This window comes from Xiphophorus hellerii, chromosome 9 (assembly GCF_003331165.1).
Source record: "Xiphophorus hellerii strain 12219 chromosome 9, Xiphophorus_hellerii-4.1, whole genome shotgun sequence".
Taxonomy (NCBI): Eukaryota; Metazoa; Chordata; class Actinopteri; order Cyprinodontiformes; family Poeciliidae; genus Xiphophorus; species Xiphophorus hellerii.
Genome location: NC_045680.1, coordinates 30,444,934 through 30,454,727, shown reverse-complemented (window position 1 = coordinate 30,454,727; position 9,794 = coordinate 30,444,934). Strand labels below are relative to the sequence as shown.

Here is a 9,794-nt window from a genome sequence, read left to right as displayed (position 1 = left end):
CATGTCACTCAGGCGCTCTCTAAGAAAGCGGCCTGAAATGAAAGCACATTTTCTGGAGTTCATGGAGAACATGCTCGCTAGAGGCCATGCAGAGGTCGCACCGTCTCTAGTCCACAATCAGGAATGCTGGTACTTACCTTTGTTCGGGGTTTACCATCCCAAGAAACCCACAAAGATCAGAGTTGTGTTTGACTCAAGCGCCCCCTATGAAGGAGTCTCTCTCAACGACGTGCTACTCACAGGCCCTGATCTTAATAACAGTCTCGTCGGAGTGCTCATAAATTATGTTTTGTTTAGGACGTTACTTCTAGGTTTTGTTTGTCAACCTGGGTTTAATTCCCAGTCCTGCAGAATCTGCTGCATATCTTTCCCTTCTCTCTCCTCCCAATTTCCTGTTCAACTTGTTAAATAACGGCCTAAAAAACTTTATCAGAGCCTAAAAAACTGATTTGAAGAAGGTGGGGGGGCTGGTTGACCTTTGATGACCTCTAGAAACATTTCTTTATGTCTTTAAAATTATAGCGGCACAAACAACTGGAAGTTTCTTAAAAGTTTATCTGTTAGTCTGCAGCTCATGTGACCAAACCAGACGAGGAGATGAAAAGTTAAAACACTCATATTGTCTTGTACACAAGTTCTGGTTGGGTAACAGCAAGATCACTGAGTCTTCTTAAAAGATACATTTAGATGTTTTAGTTAATTTTTTATCTCCAAAGTGTGATGTTGCAAAAGTTTGAAAACATTTACCGTATTTTCCGCACTATAAGGCGCACCTTCAATGAATGGCCTATTTTAAAACTTTTTTCATATATAAGGCTCACCGCATTATAAGGCGCATAGAATAGACGCTACAGTAGAGGCTGGAGTTACGTTATGCATCCACTAGATGGCGCTGCGCTAAAGGGAATATCAACAAAATAGTCAGATATTTCAGTCAAACTTTATTAATAAATTACAAACCAGCGTTCTGAAAACTCCCTTCATTCCCAAAATGAATAAAAAGCTGTTTTATTATTTTCCCCGAGGTAAAGTCAGTGACGTGGTATTTTGGTGACAGTTTATCTTTTAACAACAGCAAGGTGTAACATATAGTGGAGGGGAACTTTTCCTCGATTCAATAAACACGTAAAAAACAGCCTGATGCTGTTACTGTAAATCAAACGTTAGTGCAATCACAATATAGATCCACTTCCACTATAACCATTGATTGGTTCATGTTAAATTCTCTGGCTGCTGCTCTGTTCCCGTGTTTTACTGCATCACTGATCGCCTTGAGCTTAAACTCTGCGTCGTAAGCTCGTCTCTTAATAGGAGCCATTTTGGGGTCTTTACACAAAACCCAGCCTGCACCGCGCGCTTCTTCTTCTACTGGGGAATTGAAGTCGGCGGCTGCTTACCGTAGTTATGAGACCAGTTGTGGCTCAATATTGGTCCATATATAAGGCGCACTGGATTATAAGGCGCACTGTCAGCTTTTGAGAAAATTGAAGGTTTTTAGGTGCAACTTAATCCTTAATCTGGAGGCATCCAAGTAAACAAACAGCGTCTCTTCCTGATCTAAACAAGCAAACGTCCAGCATGAATCCTTTTTATCCGTCTTCCATCAGTTCTTGCTAAGAAAAAGCTGAAAGCTTCAGCTGAAATCTTTATGGGCGTTTCTCCTGTGGAACAAGTCGAATTATTCCCCGTCAGTGAATGAGAGCAGAGAGGGTCAATCTCTCCACCCAGATGGATCAATTTCTCAGTCTGGGTTTGTGTTTGGGAGATAATAACTCCACTTCAGAGGCAACAAAACCCGGTCAGCTGAAAAATAAAAAATAACCAGAAAAAAATCCCAGGTTCTCAAAATCTGCCTCCTCTTCCTCTGCTCATGGGAAACGTCGATGCAAAATCACAGACAAAATGTGAGAAACTTTTATGTGTTAAATACATATAAAAGTATTAATCAGATTAATTAGGCAAAGTGAGTTTTCATGGCTCTCAGTTGTTCAGCATGTCTTCAAAAAAATCTGCAAACAGACAAATGTGCTGAGCTGGTGGCAGAGTTGGGTAGTAACTAGTTACAATTACTCAATTACATTTACTTGAGTAATTTATTATGAAGTATTTCTGCTCCTACTTGAGTAAAATGTCTGGATTTTCTACCCACAGAATGAAAAACAAACAAGTTTTAACCCAAAGTTCACCTGACAGACACACACCTGCAGTTTTTATTAAAGTTTCATGAATCTTTTATTGAAAAAAAAATGATTTGGAAACATTTTATTTTGCCTGATTTTGTTATTTTTTGTTACTAATATGATTTGCTGTCATTTTCATTCTTAAAATACCCAAATTTCCACTTAACTTTTTATTTTGGTCCAGGTAATGTAATTTTAAAATGATTGATAATTTGATCAGTTACTTAGACTTAGACTTAGACTTAGACTGACTTTATTGTCATTTTGCATGCACAGGGTGTATACAGAACGAAATTTCGTTGCATACGGCTCAGGACAATGTTTTGAGCTTTCAATTGTGAGGTTACTCCAGAATAAAATAAAATACAGTATAAAAATATGAATATAAATATAAAATATAAAGTGCAGGAGTGACAGTAAAATATAAGTTATTTAGCTCTGTACATGTGCAAGGTATAAAGTGGAGACCAGATTTAAGTGCAGTCCAGTTAAGAGTTGAGCAGTCTGATGGCAAGTGGGAAAAAGCTGTTTCGGAACCTGGTGGACCTGCACCGGACGGCGGAACCTCTTTCCAGAGAGCAGCAGGGAGAACAGTCCATGGTGGGGGTGTGAGGGGTCACTGATGATGTTTCGGCCTCGGGACACGCAGCGCTGGGATGAAATGTCCTGAATGGAGGGAAAGGGGGCCCCGATGATCCTCTCTGCTGCCGCACCACTCTCCTCACGTTCTTCCAGTCGGAGGCGCTGCAGCTTCCACACCACACAGAGAGGCAGCTGGTCAGAATGCTCTCTATGGTGCTTCTGTAGAACGTCTTGAGGATGGGCGGGGGCAGGTGTGCTCTTCTCATCCTCCGCAGGAAATACAAACGTTTCTGTGCCCTCTTGGCCAGAGACGTGGTGTTCACAGTCCAGGTGAGGTCGTTAGTGATGTGCACCCCCAGGAATTTGGTGCTGCTGACCACCTCCACAGCCGAGCTGTTGATGAGCAGTGGAGCGTGGCTGGGCCGGTTCTTCCTGAAGTCGACGATCATCTCCTTCGTCTTGTCAACGTTCAGGATCAGGCTGTTGTCTCTGCACCAGTCCACCAGCTGCTCCACCTCCTCTCTGTAGTCCAGGTCGTTGTCGTCTCTGATGAGGCCCACCACCGTTGTGTCGTCCGCGAACTTCACGATATGGTTGGTGGCGAACCTGGGGACGCAGTCGTGTGTCATCAGAGTGAACAGCAGAGGGCTCAGGACGCAGCCCTGAGGGGAGCCTGTGCTGAGGGTGATGACATCGGAGGTGTGTTGTCCGATCCGGACTGACTGAGGTCTGTCGGTGAGGAAGTCTAGCAGCCAGTTTCGCAGGGGGGTGCTGAAGCCCAGGTGTCCCAGTTTTCCTGCCAGATGCTGTGGGATGATTGTGTTGAACGCTGAGCTGAAGTCCAGGAACAACATCCGCACATGAGTGTTCTTCTCCTCCAGGTGAGCCAGGCTCAGGTGTAGGGCGGAGGAGATGGCGTCCTCAGTGGAGCGGTTTCGGCGGTAGGCAAACTGGAACGGGTCGAATGTGGAGGGGAGTCTGGAGACGATGTGTTCTTTTACCAGCCTTTCAAAGCACTTCATCATGATGGGAGTCAGTGCCACAGGCCGGTAATCGTTGAAAGAGTGACTTGAGGTTTCTTCGGCACCGGAATGATGGAGGCAGTTTTGAGACAGGCTGGCACTGTGGCTTGGTCAAGTGAGGTGTTAAAAATGTCTGTTAGGACACCAGCCAGCTGACCTGCGCATTCCCTGAACACCCGCCCAGGTATGTTGTCGGGGCCTGGGGCCTTCCATGGGTTGACTCTTTTCAGAGTCTTCAACACATCGGCTGTGTCCAGGCAGAGTGCCTCCTCTTCCTGGTGGGGAACAGTTTTCTTTGCCGGAGTACTGTTCAGTGCCTCGAACCTCCCAAAGAAGTTATTGAGTCCATTTAGAAAGTCAGCATCAACTTCACCCACTGGGGGGGATGGATTGTAATCTGTGATCGCCTTTATGCCTTGCCACATACTTCTGGTGTTGCTGGTGTCGTGGAAGAACTCCTGTATTTTTCGACTGTGGGTTCGTTTTGCTAACCTGATAGCACGGTTCAAGTTGGCTCTCGCTGTCCTCAGTGCCTCCTTGTCGCCAGACTTGAAGGCTGAGTTCCGTGCTTTTAGCATTTCCCGTACCTCCTTAGTCATCCAGGGTTTTGGTTGGCCCGGGTGATAATGTTCTTAGTGATGCTGACGTCCTCTGTGCACTTGTTGATGTAGGCTGACACCGTCATGGCGTACTCATCGATGTTGATCTGGTCGTGTAAGTGGCGTTGTAAGTGGCTGGCTGCTGCCTTGAACATCTCCCAGTCAGAGCACTCAAAACAGTCCTGAAGTGCCTCCATGGCCCCCTCAGTCCACCATTCTCACCTGCTTCACTGTAGGTGTTCTGATCAGCAGGGGCTTTATGCAGGAATTAGCATAACAGATAGGTGGTCTGAAGAACCGAGGTGGGGGCGGGGGGCTGCTCTGAATGTCTTTGATGTTGGTGTAGGCCAAGTCTAGAGTATTCACTCCCCTGGTTGGAAAATCCACATATTGGTGAAGTGAGGAGAACAGTCTTCATGTTGGCCTGGTTTAAAATCCCCAGCAATGATGAAAACGCCCTCTGTGTGTGAGGATTGCAACTCACTGATTGGTCCGGTAGGAACACTCATAGCCTCTTTAGTGTTAGCACTGGGGGGGCACATATACGGCAGTGATGCTAACAACAGTAAACTCCCTGGGCAGGTAGAGATGGTCTGCAGTTAACAGTCAGAAGCTCGATGTCCGTGAAGCAGTAACCTGGCGACAGTCATGGCATTTTTACACCGGTTGTTGTTGGATGTAGATACACAGCCCCCCTCCTCGGGTTTTACCGCTGAGAGCGCTGCTCCTGTCTGCGCGGAATGTAGCGAGAGCCCCTCCAGGCTAACAACGTTGTCCGGTATGGACGAGTTGAGCCCAGTCCGCAGTCCTGCAGTACCTGCAGGACTGCGACTGGAGGCCTGGAGTTTGAGACGCCTGCAGTATAAACTTCACACTAAACTCAGTGATTATGAAAATAATTTAATCGCATTTTGTTGAGACCAAAGAACATTTTGAAAAACTGTTTGGTCCAGTTCCTTTGTGTAACTGGGTCTATATTGTTAGTTGTATATTTTCACAAAATGTTTTCTTTAATTTATTTGTCCTCTTATACTTGTCTGTCTTTGCGTTCCTTTGTGTCTGCTATGAGGGGTTTGGTCCTCCAGCTCCGCCCCTACTTTCTTCTTCTTTTGTTTGGGGTCCTCCAGCACCCATTATAAATGTTAAGTTGTTCATTTCTTCTTCCCTTTTGTTACTCGTTCCACTGGGAAGAGGCAAGTTTATAATCCATTGTAATCCTTTCATTTATATTGTCCAAATGTTTATTTTTTTCTTCTGTATTAATGTTAGGTGTTTTAATATTTTCATTCGAGTTGCTATTATGCATTTATAAGATTTGATGCATGCTAACATTATTATTTTGTATAGATCGGGTTGGAGAACTGGAGCACATGCTACGTGCTAATGCTAATATCTCCTGATTGACAGATTGAATAAACGGAGAGCCTCCAAACCCAGACTGGTGTTTTATGGTTTATCCTATCAACACACAACACAGAAGTCCACCGGTCACACTTGCAGTTCACTTCAGACAGCAAATAATATCCATAAAACAAATGATTATGCATTTTAGATTTCTCCACATATTTTACATCTTATATAAATTATTTTGATTTAAATTCTATCTAAAGATTTTTCACACACACCTTTTGTTGCAATTTAAAGTTTCCATTCACTTGTTCTGGTTAAGTTTCTATTTCTGACAAAGCAACAGAAAGTAAACTCCAGCCTCTCCCTGACTGGTTAAATTGGTGTTTTCTCCTGCGGAGCCTCATTCCTTCAGACTGACGTCCTGCAGTCAAACATGTTTACGTGTCTCTGAGCTCAGGTTGAGACGTTTCAGGATTACCTCTGACAGAAACGCTGGACAGCTTCAAAATCAAGACATCCTCAAAGTGATTTGAAACAGCTGGATCATGAGGTGAGTGATGGGAAATATCTGAGATATGATGATCAGATTTATCTCACATTGTGGCCAGTGGACCTTTCTCCCGTCTGTTCTGGTTTTCCTCCGCTCTTCTCTTCTTTATCTCCTTTGCTGTTCGTTTCTCTGTTCAGAGTTAAATCTTTCTCTTCAGTCCCATCATCTCTCTTTGTTGTTGGACGTGAAAACCTGAACTTTAAAAGCTGATTGTCTTAAACCTATTTTTCTGTCTGCTGGATGTTTTCTCTGATTTTTTATTAGTTACATTCTGTTGTAACTGGAGTAAAAATGTCTAAATCAGGTTAATAAACACAGGACTATTCTTTCCTCCATCTTTCTCATCAGAACATCTTCCTGATTTCTTCACAGTTTTTATTTCACTCATAATCACTTCATTTTCTCCCAGAGATGCAGATTAAAATCACAAATTTGTTTACTTTTGTTGGTTTTTCCAACAGTTCTGATGAAATGTTGAAGTCCAGACTCAACGCCCTGCAGAGCCACTTCACCTGGGATCTGAAATCCAGCCGGCAAAACCTGACCTACCTGAGAATCCGACTGGAGGACATCGGCACTGAAGAGGGAAACTTCTGGCTGGGTCACGTCTACAACCTGCTGGGCTTCATCCAGTACCAGCTGGGCTCCTCTGAAGACGCCCTGAACCTCTTCAACCGGGCCGCTGAGACCTTCCAGAGGCAGAAAAAACGCTGATGAAGGTCCCTGGTTGATGGTGAACTTTGGGAATCTGGCCTGGCTGCACCATCACCTGGGAGAAGATGAGAAGAGTGAAGACTACCTGTCAAAGGTCGACGGTCTGATGAGGAAATACCCAGCTCCACCTGAGTTAGAGCGCCACCCAGAGGTCTTAGCTGAGAAGGCCTGGACCCTGATGAAGTTTGATAAAGAGAAGAAGCTGGAGGCTGCAGAGCTCTTCCAGAGAGCCATCGAGATGCAGCCGGACACCGTGGAGTGGCAGAGCAGCTACGCCATACTATCAGCACAAAGTCTAGAAGAAAGCATAGAGAAACTGTTCGCTGGCAACCTGGAAGAGCTGAGATCAGCCAAAGAACGAGATCCAGATAACTTATGCATTGCTGCTCTTTATCTGGAGGCCAAAGCTGCGTCAATTAAGCGTGAAGCAAGAGAGTTAGCTGAAAGGATCCTAGAGAGGCCGATTAACAACTACTGTGGCATCGATGTACTACTGAGTCTTTACATGAAGCACATCTCTAAAGATGAAGCTGTTGACATAGCCAAAGAGGCTCTGAGGAGACATCCAGACTCACGATACGTGAAAAGGGCGGCTGCAAAGTACTACACTAAAAAGATTTTATCTAATTGCAGCAATCCTGACCCCAGAAGGATCAAAGAAACAATCAGTCTGTGGGAGGAAGTGGTTGATGCTTATCCTGAATCCTCCCTTAAAGAAAGATTAGCTCTAGCAGACGTACAGGCAAAGATAGATAAAGAGGAAGCTGAGCAGATTTACAAAGAGCTGCTGGAACAAAGACAAGATCTGGATCCAGCAGGAAAACAGATGCTTTACTGTCGCTACGCCAAATATTTATTCTTTATGAAAAATAACAGCTGCGAGTCAACTGAGTACCACATGAGGGCAGCAGAGATCCAAGAAGAGTCAAAATATCGACATTCCAGCATCACAGAACTGAAGAAGACCTTAACAAGAGAAACTTCCAGAAGAAACGGAGACGCTGATCTGTGCAAACGCATCAAGGAGCTTCTGGCCAGACTGGGAATTCAACCTGCAACCCAGAACCACTGAATGTGATCAGAACACATTCTTAAACTATTTCACATTAGCATCAAATATAAGCGGAATAATTTAGATAAGTAAGTTGTTTTCATATCTATGAATGGGTCTTCTTCTGTAACTTGATTTTTTGCTAAATAAAAGTTGGAGTTTCACCTTCTTGTTCTTTCATTACTTCCTTGAATTTTAAATTTAAAAAATAAATACACAGCTCCACCTAGAGGCCACTGCTGAGATGACCTGGACTGATGTTTGACGGCGCATCAGAAAAAAATGACTATTTTTATTGAACAGGTATTATTAATTATTATTAATATTGGTATTTTTTATGTATATAATAATACCTGCTGGTCAAATTGTCTCTATTCTAAATGCTTGTGGACTCTCAACAAATGAAGCGGTTCTGGTCACACAAAAGGCTGGAAGTTGTTTTTCCTGCAGCTGCATGAGAACCAAACAGTTTCTGGGTTTGGATCCTGATCCTGGAGGAAAACTCTCTGCCTGCAGATAGAACAAAAGGTAGAACAAAAGAGCCAACAGCTGCGTCCTGGCCTCCTGGGTTCTACGGTCATTTGAGCAAAGAAAAACATGAGATAAGATTTCACAGATACCTGTGGAATCCGGAGTCTCTCCCGTTATCTCTCCTTACATAAATTCTCAGGAGAAACTTAAATCCAGTAATTTTGGTTCAAGGAAAGGTTATCTTCACAAAAACCCCGTTTAGCATAAATCCTGAGCAATTTTCTAATACTAAACAAAACATTTTCATTCAAACAATTTCCATTTGATTCTGATATAGTCACAGATAGTACAATTTTCAAATACATTCATCATTCACTAGATTAGTAGTTCTAAAATGAGATATACAATCTTCAATAAAAACATGCTATTAATACTTAGAAAAATGTCTTAGAAATTAAATGTTAGTGGTTTCAACATTCTATGTTGTATTCAGTTTTACACCATCCCAGATGTTGGTTCTGGAAGACTTTTGATCTTCTGTGAACCAAACAGGCTTCTCTCCTCCAGGCTCAAGTGATAGTGCCCTGCAGGAGATGCTAATTTTATGGCCTCCTGTGCTCTGACAACACAGCAGGAGACCCATTGAGAGATCTTTTGATCTGCATTTGGTTCCTTTTTAAATCCTTAACACAAACCTGTTCAAAATTAAGAAATTTGTTCAAAATAAGAATGTTCAATATACCTTTTACACATGCCGTAAGATTAACTGTATTAAGCACTAAAAATAATCATTTTTCCTCTACAAGGGTTAGTATACTTTTATCTTTAATCAGGAATTTGTTTGGCATAAAAAAATCCCCCGGAGCCAAACCCTGCAGAACATCATCATTCATGATCCCTCCACAGGGCCGTAAAGCCGAGTCATCGTCCACTTTATTATTGGAGCCAAGTTTCTATTCTCTGCTAGAGCAGCTGAAGAGGAGAAACTGTTAAACATGAGTTTGTAATTTAACCACTGAGAACTAGAAAATAAGAGCCTGGAGTTAAAGTTTCCATTCAGTTGTTCTGGTTAAGTTTCTATTTCTGACAAAGCAAACAGAAAGTAAACTCCAGCCTCTCCCTGACTGGTTAAATTGGTGTTTTCTCCTGCGGAGCCTCATTCCTTCAGACTGACGTCCTGCAGTCAAACATGTTTACGTGTCTCTGAGCTCAGGTTGAGACGTTTCAGGATTACCTCTGACAGAAACGCTGGAAAGCTTCAAAATCAAGACATTC

The 9,794-nt window shown here is 43.2% G+C and overlaps 1 pseudogene; it reads left to right on the top strand.

The window, feature by feature from the left end:
* The first annotated feature begins 6,232 nt into the window (after positions 1 to 6,232).
* LOC116726458 (interferon-induced protein with tetratricopeptide repeats 2-like) lies at positions 6,233 to 8,212 on the top strand (annotated as a pseudogene).
* Positions 8,213 to 9,794: the final 1,582 nt, after the last annotated feature.